Raw genomic sequence first — 16,838 nt, 5'->3', positions numbered from 1 at the left:
GGAGAAAAGAGTAGAAAAACCAACAAAATGCATAAAAGGTACAAAATAAGAGAGGAAAGGTAAAACCAAGACCAAATGCATAAAACTAAGCATTTATTAAGCATGAAAGCCATGAAAAGAAGGTAAAAATAACCTAAATGATCATCTAATAGGTGCCATTTATGACGCCCATCACGCAATTAAAAAGAGGCTTCAGAAACTCCGCTTTGAAGAGCTCTCCTTCCCTCATCTCGAAGTTTGCAGCACACTTCTTCAATACAGCCGCCTCCTGGGGTGAATTAGGAAATGTATCGTCTGTTAAATACACCTAGATGCCATCCATCCAAGTAGAACATCGGTCTAGTACTCCAATGGGCGCATCATCAGATATGCTTCATTTTTCAATCACTTCCTAGAAGACTAACCGAAGCGTTTCACAGGAGCGGAGTATGCCAATTTTGACAGTGCATCCGCCTGGAGATTTTCAGACCTGGGCACCTGACTTAGATGAAATTGTTCAAGTATCCCATCTTCAGCTTTGACCGCCTGCAAATATTTGATCATAGCCGGATGGGTGGCTTAAAATTCACAATGGTATTGGCTAATAACCAATTGAAAATCAAAGCAAGCGTCAAATTTTTTTACCCCTACCGCCTTACACATGCAGATATCGGCTAGCAGGGCTTCTGATGTAAATCTAAATACCCCCTCCCGAATATGGGTTGATGGATTTAAAAATACTTATAGTTAGAATACTCAAATATCATGGAACAAGATAAAAGGGCCAAAACTCAAGGACACACTCAAAGTTTTGGGGTTTTAGGCCAGAGATAAGACTCACTCAATCTCTCCTAAGCTTATCACTCAAGACTCACTCAAAGCAATAAGGGAACACTTGAACTTGAGACAAACTCTAAGTTAAAATGCTATAAACACAAGGTTTTTTATCAAATCTCAAAACTGCCTTTTAATTTCTCTTTTGCTCTCCCTTTTATAGAGGAAAGGAGCAGCAAAAGCACACCAAAAGCCAAGGAAACCGTCCAAGAATGAAAGGCCAACAACCAATGGTTTCCTCCTTGATTTAAGCCTTGATTTAAACTAAGTAATGAAAGCATAATAAAGCCTATTGATAACCCCCCCCCATTACAACCGGCCAAGAGCTAGATTCTTGGCATTATTTCAGCAACAGTAACTAGCACATAAGTTAATAATAGATAGTAAATGGCCTAGGATCCACACGCCCAAAATAGTCATGAAATGCGTCCAAAATGTGATGCTAGCCAACCGTGTACCAGTCTTCAATCTTCCCATGAAATGCAGCATAGAATTTCACCATTCTTTGTGAATGGGAAAAACCCAAGAGTCTCTAAGACTAAAGCAACAGGTTCATTAGATGTCCACTTTGGATCATTCCCCCCTTCTTCAAAAGAGTTTGCCCTCAAACTTGAATCATCAAAGTATGGTGATAAATCCCCTACATTGAAAGTCGCACTAACACCCATCAATTTGTCTGGTAGCTCAATTTTGTAAGCACTATCGTTCACCCTCTCAAGAACCTTAAAAGGACCATCAGAACGAGGCATAAGCTTGTTTTTGCGAAGCTTAGGGAACCTCTCCTTCCTCAAATGCACCCAAACCAAGTCCCCGGGATGAAAAATAGGCTGTTTGCGTTTCTTATTGGCTCGCTCTTGGTATTTTTTATTCATCTCCTCAATTCTTTTCTTCACTTGCTCACAGGTTTTTTGAAAGGTTTCCACCCTCTTTTTAGCATCTTTCTCTACCATGTCACTCTTAACCATAGGAACAAGATCAATCGGCACAAATGGGTTCACTCCATAAACTACTTCAAATGGAGAACGGGAAGTAGTTAGGGAATGAGCTCTATTGTAAGCAAACTCCGCATGGGCTAATTTCATGTCCCAATCTTTTTGCGTTTTGCTCACAAGACCTCGTAACAAAGTACCCAAAGTTCTATTAGTGACCTCGGTTTGCCCATCGGTTTGGGGATGATGCGAGGTACTAAATAGTAACTTGGTACCCACAAGTTTCCATAGGGTTCTCCAAAAGTGACTAAGGAATTTGGAGTCCCTATCAGATACTATACTTCGAGGAATGCCATGGAGTTTGACAATTTCCTTGAAGTACAGCTTGGCCACTTTCACGGCATCATCAGTTTTATTACAAGCTACAAAGTGTGCCATTTTAGAGAATCTATCTACAACAACCATGATGCTATCTCTTCCCCTTTGAGTGCGAGGCAATCCAACAATGAAATCCATGCTAACACTTTCCCATGGAGCATCCGGAACTGGCAACGGAGTATAAAGACCCTTTGTGAAGTGTCCCTTAGCCTTTTGACAAGTAGCACATCTCTCCACAACATGAGTAACATCCTTGATCATTCTAGGCCAATAGAAGTGTTCACCTAGAATATCAAGAGTCTTTTGTATCCCAAAATGACCGGCTAAACCTCCACCATGCACTTCTCTCACTAATAACTCCCTAACCCCACTCTTCGGAACACATAGCTTGTTACCTTTAAAGAGGTAGCCATCTTGTCTCACAAACTCTTTGGTAGGATTCTCTATCTCGCTAGCAAAGTCGGGATCATTTATGTAACATTCCTTGAGTTGTTCAATACCCAAGATCTTAGCATCCACCATGGAAAGTAAGTAGCTCCGACGAGACAATGCATCGGCCACAACATTACTCTTTCCATCCTTGTACTTGGAGCTAAAGGTAAATGATTGGAGAAACTCCACCCATTTAGCATGTCTCTTGTTGAGTTTTTGTTGCCCATGAATAAATTTCAGAGCCTCATGATCGGAATGAAGAACAAATGGTTTTGGTCTAAGGTAGTGAGACCAATGATCAAGTGCTCTAACTATGGCATAGAACTCACGGTCATAAGTGGAATAGTTCAACTTAGCCCCATTCAACTTCTCACTAAAGTAACTCACGGGCTTCTTCTCTTGAATCAAAACAGCACCTATTCCAATCCCACTTGCATCACACTTTACCTCAAACACTTTGTTGAAATCTGGTAGCACAAGTATAGGAGCGTTGCAAAGCATATGTTTAACCTTCTCAAAGGCTCGTTGAGCATTTTCTTACCATACGAACTCACCCTTTTTGGTCAACTCGGTGATTGGAGCCATGATGGTAGAGAAGTTTTTGATGAACCGCCTATAGAAGGAGGCAAGTCCATGAAAACTTCTAACTTCGTGCACATTGGTTGGAGCCAACCAAGACTGGACTGCTTTTACCTTATCCGGATCTACATGAACCCCCTCTCCTGTTACAATGTATCCTAAGAATACAACACTAGGAGTCATGAATACACATTTTTCAAGCTTACCATACAACTTCACCTCCCTCAATTTTTCAAACAATCTCCTCAAATGAATTACATGATCATCATTGTTTTTACTATACACAAGAATGTCATCTAAGTAAACAACAACAAAATCATTAAGAAAAGGACGGAGAACTTCATTCATCAATCTCATGAAGGAGCTTGGGGCGTTGCAAAGCCCAAATGGCATCACTAACCACTCATACAACCCTTGTTTTGTTTTGAAAGCCGTCTTCCACTCATCCCCCTCTCGAATTCTCATTTGATGGTACCCACTCCTTAAATCTATTTTGGAAAAGACTAAGGCACCACTCAACTCATCTAACATATCTTGCAATCGAGGCATAGGAAAACGGTATTTGACCGTTATATTGTTAATGGAACGACTATCAACACACATTCTCCAAGTACCATCTTTTTTTGGTACTAAGAGGGTTGGAACCGCGCAAGGACTAAGGCTTTCTTTCACATAACCTCTCTCAAGTAATTTGTTCACTTGCTTTTCAAGTTCCTTACTCTCTTCCGGATTACACCTATAGGAAACCTTGTTGGGCAAAGGTGCTCCTGGAATTAAGTCAATGGCGTGCTCAATGCCTCTAATTGGAGGTAGGCCTTTGGGCAAGTCATTGGGGAACACATCTTGGTACTCTTCTAATAACTCATTTAGCATGGATGAGTTAATACAAGTAGTACCATTATCATCTTTGGTCCTTACCACCAAAGCATACCCTCCCCCCATTTCTTTCATTATTCGTTCATATTCATTACAAGTTACAAGATAGTTGCTTTTCTCTTTTTCTTTCTTAGCAACTTTAGGAGGTAAAGGCACTAACTTAACTTTTCTACCATTTTTGGTAGTTACAATATACACATTAGTTTTCCCTTTATGCTCCGAATCATGATCAAACTGCCACGGTCTTCCAAGCAACAAATGACACGCATCCATAGGAAAAATATCACACCAACGCTCATCTTCGAACCCTCCAATGGAATAAGACACCAATGCTTGCTTCTTGACTCTAATGCTTGTGCCATCATTCAACCAATTGAGCTTGTAAGGTTCACCATGGTCTCTAGTGGGTAGCTTCAATTTACTCACAGCCTCGAATGAAACAACATCTGTTTGGGCACCACTATCAACAATCACATTGCAAGTCTTCTCTCCTATCTTGCATCTAGTGTGGAACAAGTTGTTTCGTTGTTTAAGATCAATTTCGGGTTCATTATACAAGATTCTACGAACCACCATCATGTTGAACTCATCTTCGGGTTGAATCTCTTCCTCATACTCTTCATCAAACTCGCAACCCTCCTCATGAGCCACAAAGTTATAGACCTTTTCTTCCTCATCCATGAGAGCACATTGAGAGGCTGTTAACACACTCTTACTAGGACATTCCGATGCAATATGTCCTCTCCCATGACACTTGAAGCATTTTCTCCTAGTTGAAAGCTCACTAGGCGAAACTACTTGTTTTTCTTTCCCTTTTGATGAGCTAGGTGAAAAGGTTTTACTTTGAAAAGTACTCCCTTTAGAGTTGAAAGGAGTAAATTTCGAAGTATTCTTGAAAGAAGAAGTTTTGGGCTTCTCTTTCTCCCTTTCTTCTTTAAGTTGAGACTCATACTTCAAAGCTAGTTTGCATACATCACTAAAAGTGGCATACTGAGTAACTTCCACTTTCCTATTAATTTCTTTGGTCAACCCCTTGACAAATCTAGCAATTTTGTAAGCCTCCTTTTCTTGCAAGTCGCAAGTCAAGCCTAACCTTTCAAATTCTTTTATGTAATCCTCCACACTCGTGTTTTCTTGTGATAGGTGGGTTAATTTTAAGTATTGATCTTGTTCATACTCTTTACTTACCCATTTTTCCCTCATTTTCTTTTTTAATTTTTCCCACGAGTCTATCTTATCTTTCCCTTCTCTTCTTCTATTTGACTTGAGGTTTTCATACCACAATGCAGCTAGTTTAGTGAGTTTAAGGACAGCCAACTTGAACCGTTTCCTATCATCATACCCCTTGTAATCAAAAACGGTTTCAATTTGCCTAACCCAATCTAAGAAAGCCTCACAATCATGCCCTCCATCAAATTCATGCATATCAATTTTTAGACCCCTATCTTCATCAAATTGTCTAAAATTGTTACCACTATTTTCATCCTCCTCCTCTAATTCATTTATTTTCCTAGTGGCTTTAAGGAGCATATTAGATATGGCATCCATCCTAGTATCTTGTTGTGCCCTAGAGACTTCACTCTCTTCTGTTTTTTTCTCCAAATTCTCCAATTTTTCAGTGATTACTTGCAACATTCTAGCAAGCTCCTCACTAGACATGATTTCCACTATTTTTGCTTGGATATTACAAGTACAATGAAAACTGCTGAAATTAGAGACAAAATGAAAAACGAAAATTGCCTCTAGACTCTCAAAGGCTTACAAATTCAGAATATTCAGATCAAAACAACCAATTTGAAAAAAAAGAAATTCCTCAAAAGCTTTTCGGATGAGGGAGAAATCTTCAATTGAATTCTGCCTTCCCGGTTTTGCCTCTTTTCTGCGCTGCTGCGAAAAACCTGCCCAGTTTATTAGCAGAAAGATTCCAAAATATCTGAAAATTTTTGTGAGTAATCTACGCAAAAAAATATCCAGATTCAAAAAAGAAATAACTCGATTTGGACAGAAAACGAAGGAGATATGTCCTTCTCAAACCGCAACTCCAAACTGATTGAATTCTGCCGTTTTGCTCCAAACGCCTTCAAACTCGATTTTCTTTAAGAAAACCCTTAACTAGGCTCTGATACCAGATGATGTAAATCTAAATACCCCCTCCCGAATATGGGTTGATGGATTTAAAAATACTTATAGTTAGAATACTCAAATATCATGGAACAAGATAAAAGGGCCAAAACTCAAGGACACACTCAAAGTTTTGGGGTTTTAGGCCAGAGATAAGACTCACTCAATCTCTCCTAAGCTTATCACTCAAGACTCACTCAAAGCAATAAGGGAACACTTGAACTTGAGACAAACTCTAAGTTAAAATGCTATAAACACAAGGTTTTTTATCAAATCTCAAAACTGCCTTTTAATTTCTGTTTTGCTCTCCCTTTTATAGAGGAAAGGAGCAGCAAAAGCACACCAAAAGCCAAGGAAACCGTCCAAGAATGAAAGGCCAACAGCCAATGGTTTCCTCCTTGATTTAAGCCTTGATTTAAACTAAGTAATGAAAGCATAATAAAGCCTATTGATAACCCCCCCATTACAACCGGCCAAGAGCTAGATTCTTGGCATTATTTCAGCAACATTAACTAGCACATAAGTTAATAATAGATAGTAAATGGCCTAGGATCCACACGCCCAAAATAGTCATGAAATGCGTTCAAAATGTGATGCTAGCCAACCGTGTACCAATCTTCAATCTTCCCATGAAATGCAGCATAGAATTTCACCCTTCTTTGTGAATGGGAAAAACCCAAGAGTCTCTAAGACTAAAGCAACAGGTTCATTAGATGTCCACTTTGGATCAGCTTCATATTCCGCCTCGTTATTTAAGGCTTGGAACTTGAACCGCAGTGCATATTCATATTTATCTCCTTCTAGAGATTGACAAATTATACCTGCACCACAGTCGTTCATAGTAGAGCTCCCGTCTACATGCACCTTCCAAACCTAATCAAGGTTATCTGGATCAATCGGCCTTGTCATTTCGACAATGAGGTCAGCAAACGCCTGACCCTTCACTGCCTTTCTTGGTTCATAGGTGATATCAAGACTTTGCATTTCAATAACCCATATAAACATTCTACCGGATGAGTCCATGGTTGTAATTAGCCGCTTGAGGGGTTAGTTTGTGTAGATCACCGTCGGATGTGCCAGGAAGTATGGTTTCAACTTGTTAACAGCCATGTAAAGAGGAAGGACAAAGCTTTAACCATGGGGTACCGGAGTTCAGCATTACTGGGTACATGGCTAATGTAATAGACCGGGAGCTGAATACTGTCTCTCTTAGCAAGGAGAACGGCACTCAGGGCATGATCTGAGACGACTAGGTACATGTAAAGAGTCTCCTTTGGCAAGGAGTGTAAATGTTCTTTTAATTTTTGAAAGGCCACCTCAGCATCATCTCCCCATTCAAATCTAGTCTTCTTCCTGAGTGCTAGGAATAAATAAAGCATTTGTACCCTGACCAGCTGAGGAATCTCCCAAGCACAGCCAGGCAACCGGTAAGCCTCGGAGCTTCCTTGAAAGAGCTTGGTGACTTCATGTCAATCACCGCATTTATCTTCTCTAGGTTAGCCTCAATCCCCCTTTGATTAATCGGGAATCTGAGAAACTTCCCATACATAACACCAAAAACACATTTTCCGGGATTTTACATGAGTTTATGTCGCCTGAGTGTGGTGAAGGTTTCTCGGAGATCAGCAAGGTGATCAATTCGTAGCTTGGATTTGCCTTTCACGTCATCAATGTACGCCTCTAAATTCCTCCCAATCTGATTAATGAAGACTGTATTAATCATCCGTTGGAAAGTAGCCAGCGCATTCTTCAAGCCAAACGACATCACCGTATAACAGAATAACCCTTGATCAGTGACGAAGGCCGTCTACTCTTGATCTTTTTTCCACAAGGGTTTCTGATGGAAGCTAGAGTAGGCATCCATAAAACTCATCAGGCATGCCCGGCTATAGAGTCGACAAGTTACATGGCTGAATGAACCCGGCGTCTATCAGCTTTTTGACTTCGGCAGTTGCCGCCTGACTTTTTTCCTCGCCGTGATTTCTTTTCTTTTGCCAGCTGGGCTTCTTTTTTTATCCACGACGAGTTTGTGGACAGCGAGATCCGGGATGATTCCTGGCATCTCTTCCACTTCAAAGGCAAAGATGAATTTGAATTCTTTCAGCAAAAGGTGCAACTCTGCACCAAGCTTTTCAAAGGCAGGCGTCCCCACCTTAACTGTTTGATCTGGACGGCTGTATTCCAAAGAAATATCAATATACTCACAAGCTGATTGGGGGAGGAGATCATCTGACCGTTCCCCGATCAGTGATTGCAATTTCTTCTCCTTCTTCACCTCCATTAGTTGTTTAGTTTTTCTTTTCTTTGCGGCTGGAAGGGGTGAATCAGGGTTCTTGAGGTCGTCAAGATATATTGGCTCCTTCAGCTGACCGGCTGTAGTAGCAATCGACTTGATGTCTAAGAGGTAACACTTACTCCCTAGCCGTCTTCTGACCCCCATTAAGGGAGCCAACAGAGCCATCATCCTTTTAATACTTGAGAAGCATGATAGTTGGGATGATGACGGCCTTGCACTAGTTCAGAGTGGGTCGACTTAGAATGATGTTGTAGGCAGTCAGCTCTTTAACCACCATGAACCGGACGACCATGTGTCGCCCTTTTCCATTCAGCCCCAATAGGATGGGAGGGTCAATTTATCCGACTGGATGAACAACCCCTCCACCAAAGCCAACCAATGGATGGGAGACGTCGTGCAGATTATCAAGCTTGTAACTAAGCTTGAACATACACTTGTAGCTAATGAGATCAGAAGAGCTACCCGTGTCTATGATGATCCGACCAACTAGTTGGTTGGCGACCTTGCATTCAATGACGAATTGGTCGTCATGCGGTTTGCGAACTTTGGCTTGATCCTTCTCATTGATGACAACGTCTAGGAATGTTCCACTGAAGGACGTTTGGGAATGTTCCACTGGAGGACGCCTATCCATCATTAACTGAGTGGATCATCTTCTTCTGATGATACTTGGTGCCCCGAATGGTCGAACTACTGCATGTAAATTCGCCTGCTATAGTGTAGACCAGATCTTTGTGGGTATCCGAGCTACTAGTAGGCTAGAAAATTTTTGACGACTGCCTCTGATTTGTCTTAGAAGTTGCTTTAGACTTCAAGACATAAGATTTCAGCAAGCCTGTGTCAGCTAGATGGTCCAACGTCCGCTTGAGACTATATCAATCGTTGGTGTCATAGCCTATTTCCTGGTGGAAGTGACAATTTATTCTTGTTTCATGACTAAACGAAACTCTTCGTAGGATTCGGCTTCTTAATGGTCAGCTAGTCCTTCACCTCTTTAAAGATGGTGTAACAGTCTTTATTGAATTCATACCGTGAGACAAACAATTTCAATTCTTTCTTTTTCTTTTTAGATAGCTGATCGGGTTCCTCAACCGCCCAAACTTCTTTTCTCTTTTTGCTCTCATCAGAATTCTGAGCCGGCTAAGCAAACTGACTATCTTTTTGATTGTCAGACTTCTTGGAGTCCGACTAATGGCTAGACGAGCAGAGGTTCGTAGCCTGAATAAAGCTCTCCGCCTCTATCAACACCTTTTGAAGGGTGAATACCCTTTTTTGGACAAGGTCGAACTTAAAAGTTGACCCGTCCTTCACACCCTTAAAGAGTCTACATATGCTATCTTGTCAAACACCCCTTGGATTTGCATTTTTCACCAGGTTGAACCGCCTGACATAGAAGCGGAGCCCCTATCTCTCCCTGCCGGATCATGCGCAAGTCGAGAATTGTTTTCTTAGCAGGGATGGTCATCGAGAAGTTAGAGGCAAACGGGAAGACAAGCTTCCTGATGCATCATGCTAGCAAGTTGTCAAGCCATTGTTGGGAAATGCCCTTTAATGTAGCCGGGAAGCACCGACACCACATAGAGTCCTCCAACCCGTGCTTGTGCATGAGGTTGGAGTAGGCCATGAGGTAGTCTTCTAGGTTGGTGGTACCGTTATAGGCACCTACCAACACATTGTTAACCTTGGACAGTTTTGCCGCCTCGATTATCTCCTAGGTGTACAAAGAAGTTTGTTCACCAAGTTTGAGCAGACGTAGTTAATGTTGGAAATGGTAACTCAAGTTATTAAGGATGGGACATGCAATTTTTAAAGCGTCGAAAAGTTGTGAGGAAGGGAGTGAGGATGAGGAGGATGAAGTAGTTTCCATGAGAGATTAGATGTTTCAAGGTGATGAGGACCAAGAGGTTTTCAGTGTTAAAAAACCAATTAGTGAGTCAATTCCCCCACCTACCTCTCTTGATTGTGATTTCATTCCTTAATTTTGAAAATTAATCTTCTTTCACACCATCTCTTTTGCATGATAACCATGGTTGCTTTGAGGGTGAGACCTTGAGTTTAAATGATTTTGATGTAGATAAGGATCAATATGAGAGGGTAGAAGAGGGAAAGCTTACTATTAATGATTATGAAGATGAAAGTGAAGTGTTTAGTGAGGTTGAGTCTCCATCTCCTATCTCATATCTTCAACCATTGTCTTCCCCTTTCACTTTTTATGACCCCTTCTCTTCTACATTTTCCACCATTGAGATGGATGAGGCCTTTTTATGGAAATTGTACTTCTCATGTTTATCTTGAGCTACCTTCCAAGTTCGACCCTTAACCCTTGATGAGCTTCCTTTGAATTTTGATGATGATTTAAAGGTTTTGAGAGCTCATTTACGGTGTGAAATTCATGAGAAGGATGTGATTTAGAATGAGCTTAATTTGAATGATGATGAGTTGGAGGAAAGCCCTTTGGATGTGAGTTCACTGGATGAGAGAGATTGTGTTTCTACGCTTAGTGGTGTAAGTGAGCAACCAATTCCTACACCTTTACAATACACCTCATTTTCATGAAAGCTTGATCTTGTTCCCTCCTATCCCATGTCATTACCTTCTTTTCTCAAATCCCCTTCTCTTGAAGAGCCTTTAGTCCCCCAAGTGCCTCATTTGATGATTTTGAAGATGATGGTGGGACTTCCAACCAAAAATATTTTGTTGAGAATAGTATGCCTTCTTCCTTTTCTTTTATTTCTCTTCCTTTTTCTTATATTCTTCTTTTTCCCTTCTATCCATATTCTTCTTGGAATACCGCTTCTCAACCCAATAGGTGTGCATTATTCTTGTTGCAAGACATCATTTTGTCATGTGCATACTTACTTTCATATGAAATGTGTAATAGTGCATTTGACAAGCTCTTGCGTTCGTTGCAATACTATATTACTAGAGCGGTCAAGCTTTGATTTTAAGCAAGCCTTCGGGAAGTAACCCGCGTTTTAATGCCTTCATTTTCTTTTCTTTTTAGAATAGATTTTCTCTCATTGAAATGTTTGTGTGCCTTTTTATAGGTACATGACTCGATATACTTTGGTGCATTGGTTTGAATCATGAATCAAGGAAGATTGACTCCTATTTTGCCAGCATATGGAAAACAAGATTCAATGATAGATGAACTTGGATTTAAAGATTAAATTGGGTCATTTACGGGTATTTACACCCACCTCAATCCGGTAATATATTTCCTTGATCTTTCTCTAAAGGTTGATGCCTTATTGTACATGTGTTGGTATTGTTGGATTGAACTATTTGTTTTCCCCTCCAATGGATAATTTGAATTGTGTTTGAGCATGTTGTCTCATTCAAGCTTGGGGGATGGCGAAGTGCGTCAAGTTTATAGAGTCACAACCCTTTCCAAAACCTTTTGACCTTTGTGGTTGAGTCACAAGTCGGTAGAGGAAGAAGTGCGTCAAGTTTATAGAGCGACAAGCAATAGTTGAGATGTCGAGAAACCTCAAATCTATTTCCTTTTCTGATTCCTTTAAGGAACTATAGAAATGCTTGCTAAAAGTAGATTTGAAGCCAATTGGGAGAATGTGCTAAAATGTTTTGAGATGAAAGTGAATTGCATTTCGTTAGTTATCTATGCTAAAATGGCAAAGGAAGAAGAAGAAGAGTGCGAAATGAAAATCACGCTCAGCAATTTCTTTTTGCTGACTTAAAATGTCGCGCGCAACTGAAACAGTTACGCGTGACACATTTGCGCGTGATAGACAAGCACAAATCAAAACGATGCGCGCGCCAGGCCAGCGCGACCCATTGAGTTGTGCGCGGATACTGGTCACTAAAATGACCGGTATCCATATTTTGGTCCGTTTGATTATTTTTAACGGTTTTTGCTCGTTATTAGTCGTAATGGCGCGCAAATTATCAAAATCTTTTTAAATTGCTTTGCATTTTGTAGTTTATTTTCTTCTTTGATAGTTTTTTTTGCATCATTCTGTATGCACATCGTGCTTTGTGCCTTCCCTAAGCATACGTTTTGAACATTTTTTGTAAAAGTGTCTTAAGACGTTCGGTAGTGGTGCTTTACGTAAAAGCTCCCATAGATAGATTTGTCATTTTACTGTACTGACGTTATAAATGTCCAACTTTTCTTCTTTTTTTCACGTCTACGGCAAAAAGGAAGGTATCATCATGTAGTGTCAAAATGCAAGGCGTTATCATACAGCGTAAAATTGTATGGCGTAGGTGTTGCGTAAAATTTCACTTCGTCCCAACCTTTGCGAGATCCACCTCTCGAAAATAAAAGTTAGAGAAATACTTTAATTTAGGCGTTAGCTCACGAGTCGACAGACACGCCAAACCATTCGAGAACAGACTGTTGTAAGGTTTTGAGGATTGTGAACAAATGATGATTATCTAACTAATATGTGTATTGAGATGTGCATAAACAAGTCATGAAGCATGAAGATGATTGAGTACAGGTTAGATCATCGTTAAAGATGGTTCCCTACATACAATGTGTGGATCGTGCTTGAGTTCCTCAAGGGGAACATAAAGAGAAGAAGTCTAAAAAGTACAAACGTATTGTTAGACTTTACATGCAGTTCCTAAGAAGAATGAGAAGATGTTCTTTGCAAGGAATGAGCAGCAGTTCCTCAGGGGGAACAAGTAAAGAGAAGTTCCTTCGCGGGAGTAGAAGCTTCAGAGTAGAAGTTTCATCAGAGAAGAGAAGTTCCTTTGCAGGAATAGAAGCAACGGAGTAGAAGCTTCATCAGAGAAACATGAAGACAAAAAAATAGGAGTATATTTTTCTAGGAATCATGTAAGTATGTTGGACAAGAGAAATTGTCTGGAACAAGCCTAAGGAACTACATTGGAATGTCAGTCGGTAAGGAACTTATTAGTGTTGATAACCAGTAAGTTCCTTACTAGTCATTCTAGAATTCATTTATAGAAAGAACACGAGTTTGCACAGAACTAGTAGTCAGTTTTCCACGTTAAATAGTCATTGCATTATGTTTGCCTACTTTATAGGAAGTTAGTTTTTACTAGGTATTAATATTTATTATTAGATTTTATTTTATAAAAGATAAGTTTTTGAAAATAAAATCTGATTTTCTCTTAGTAAAAAAGATAACTTATTTTCCTAGTTTCTAGGGATTTCGTTTTCAAATAAACTAATTTATAAAATGATTTTATTTTATAAAACAAAGTTTTATAATCAAAATCTGATTTTATTGTAGTCAAAGTCGTGGGAAAAAGATTTTCAAAGTGGTTGCCTTAAAAGTAGGAGTTCAGTTGAGATTTTGTTTGTTAAGGAACAAAGTGAATCTGGTCTATATGTGAAGTTAAATTAATGAACGAGTGTGTTATTTTAACTTATCTTCTTAAAGAAGTCAGTTTTAAACTCCTATTTTTTAGCACAAGGACTTGGTCCCCAAGGAACTTATGGCTGTTATTTGCAAAACGTGCTGATTGCTTTCTTAACAAAAAGGAAGTTATTGAGCAAGTCGTGGAGCAACTAATTGACCCATTATTGTTGCTTATAATCAGAATTAGTTTTCTATTAGTGGGCCTAAAGATTCGGACCACTTCAGATCATAAGGAACATGGGCAATTAGTGGGTTTTCTAATCTTCTATAAATAGAACGTTTTTAATTCTTTCAAAATAGTCTGTCTTAATTGAGTCATTCCATAATGGAGTTTATCCGAAGTGGTAGAGCAGTAGAAAAGAAATATAGTTTCTCTCCACGTTGGTAAGCCAGTTCCTCCAGGTTCCAAGTTCCTTACATATCTCAAAGTGTCCAACATATTAGTTTTATACATTATATCTTTTATATGTATTTGAGAGTTGTTTAAGGGTTTGAGTGAACTCTTGTACTGGGGTGAGAACTTGAGTGAGTTCTTTGTATGTAGAGAAGGATTTGAGTGAAGCTTGAGAGAAAGAGAAAGAGTAAGGTTTTGGGTGAAGTCTTGAGTGAGAAGAGAGGTCTTTGAGGGAAGATTTCGAGCTGAAACTATTAGAGGGAATAGTTGTTGCGGATATGAGTTCGTTGAGGAACTCGGTAGAGGCTCAAGTTCCTCATAGGTTGTAACAGAGTCGTTGGCCTATTTTAGTGGAATGTTTGAGTCAAAATCCCTTTGGGTCGAGGTTTTTCACTTCCTATTTGGCCTAGGAAGTTTTCCTCGTAAAATCTCTCTTGCACAATTTATCTATTGCGTTAAGTTTCTTTTAATTCCTCTAAAAGTAACTAGCAATCTCCATACTACAATTCCCCCCCCCTCTTGTAGTATTTCATCTAAATAACAATTGGTATTAGAGCCGGAGTTTATGATTAAGCAGGCAACCCTAACGAGCAAGGTCTTGGCTAAGATGAGTACGTACAAGAAAATTCAAGGAAGGAACTCAACCCTACGTTGTTCCTCGAAGCAGATGAAGATTAACTTTTTCTGGAGAAGTGAAAGGTATTCAAAGACTCATACTTTTGAGGTAAGTATTCTGTCTTTGATTTCTTCATTGTATGCATACATTGGTGTAAGCATGTTCCTTGTTGTATTTTTGCTTGATGTCATGTTAATTCTTTTGAATTCTTCTATCAACTTTGGATAAACATCTATTCTGATTTTTAGTATGTTTAAAAGTCAGTATGTTAGATTTCAATTTTTGAATTTTATTCACAAAGAATTGATTGATTAGAAGTAGTTCAAGGAACACATCTTGTGGAACGACAAACTTGGATTCCTATCCAAAGGAACTTTATTTTTCTGACTTGGTAATACACGAAAATTTTGAGTAGTGTCAGAGAAATAGTATCTCTTCATGTATATTAAATATCTATTGTATAGATACATGTTGTTCCTTGTTAGTTTTATTAATTTTGACTACTATTACCAACGGGAAGGAACCTAATTTATTTTGGGTTCCAAAGATCAAGAGGCAATCAGATTTTGCAGACTCAATATGAGAGGAAGCAACTACGTTGGATGGTCGCTTGTATATTAGGGCACATATACAAGTTCCTCTTTATATACGTCTTTATAAGAGGTATGTGAAAGTAATACTTTTTACACATGCTAATGGGTAAGATAGTTTTACATCTTCTTATAAGTAGTTTTTGTCAGTATTTGTTTGCCTTTTATTCAATTTAATCTTTTACTTAATTATGCTAAGCTCTTTCAATATTTCAATTGCATAATTGTGAAAGATTATGATAGAGAAGTAGATTTGCTATGGTTTCATAACTTCTCTTCAAGTTTTGTGCAGGTTAATAATGAGTGTCTTGTAGGTTGATACCTGATGTGAATAAATGCATAAAAAGAAAGTTTTTGGATCAAGGAACTTTAGACGTTGATCTAAAGGAACTTGGTGGATTTAAGAATGAAGGAAGGAACCAACAACATGGAAGTAACACAACTTTACATTAAGTTGTCGCGATATATAATATACAAGTTTCGGTTCAAGTTCCTGCTGATTTTGATTCCCAAAAATAAATCATAAATTCCTTTTTCAATTCTCTACAAAGGATGTTGGCGCTATATGATGACTTCCAAGCAAAGTATTGGAAGTACAAAAGCCTACTTTTAGACTTAAATATGGGATGACATTCTTAAGGGAGTATACTTTGGAACTTTATAATTTGAGCTTTTTGTGTCATATTTCTATTCACTAACCTACTAACCTTGAAAATAGCACAAATCATTTAATTGGGTTCTTGAATTACAGGTCTTATGCTTATGATAAAGATATGAGGATCCATGGTTGATATGGTGTTAAAACATTGAAGATCAAATCAACTCATTCAATTCCTCATGATAAAAGAACCCAAGAGAATGTGGAATGGTCTAAAAGGACCAAAGGAACATGTTCCAGTTTGAGATCAAGAGGAACATGGAAAAGAAGGCGATATCTGGTGAGGGGGAATAACTCGTGGTATCTCGACAGCGGGTGCTCTTAACATGTGATATAAGGCTTGACAAAAGTTTTCTTACTAGTGGCCTACGATGGAGGAACTTCAATTCAACTTTTGGTATTAACTTAAAAGGTTGTTAAGTTAAGTTCCTTCTCCATTGTGAACATTCTTTCGAGATCATGAAGCACATTACGATATTTTCGAAGTTTTGTAACTTTATTTGTTTTACCAATAATAGTTCATCATCTATAAAACTAGAAGTGTCATATTGAAAGGGAATCGAAGAAGGAACTCATACTATGTGTGAGGGTCACAATTTGGTTCCTTACAATAACATGACATTTCAAGGATTTATTGAAAATGAATTCTTCTGTGTTTCAAACATATATTTGACTTGTTGGTTTTCCATACTTGATAAACGCCAAGGAACTTTGTTGTTACTTTATCTTATATCAAGTTCCTTACCATAAGTTTGTGAAGTATGAAAAGTCAGTGATTTTGTCTAATTTATCTTCTTTCAAG

The sequence above is a fragment of the Chenopodium quinoa genome, unplaced genomic scaffold, assembly GCF_001683475.1.
Source record: "Chenopodium quinoa cultivar QQ74 unplaced genomic scaffold, ASM168347v1, whole genome shotgun sequence".
NCBI classification, from domain to species: domain Eukaryota; kingdom Viridiplantae; phylum Streptophyta; class Magnoliopsida; order Caryophyllales; family Amaranthaceae; genus Chenopodium; species Chenopodium quinoa.
The sequence above is the reverse complement of the archived record's forward strand: the minus strand, read 5'-3'. Positions refer to the sequence as shown.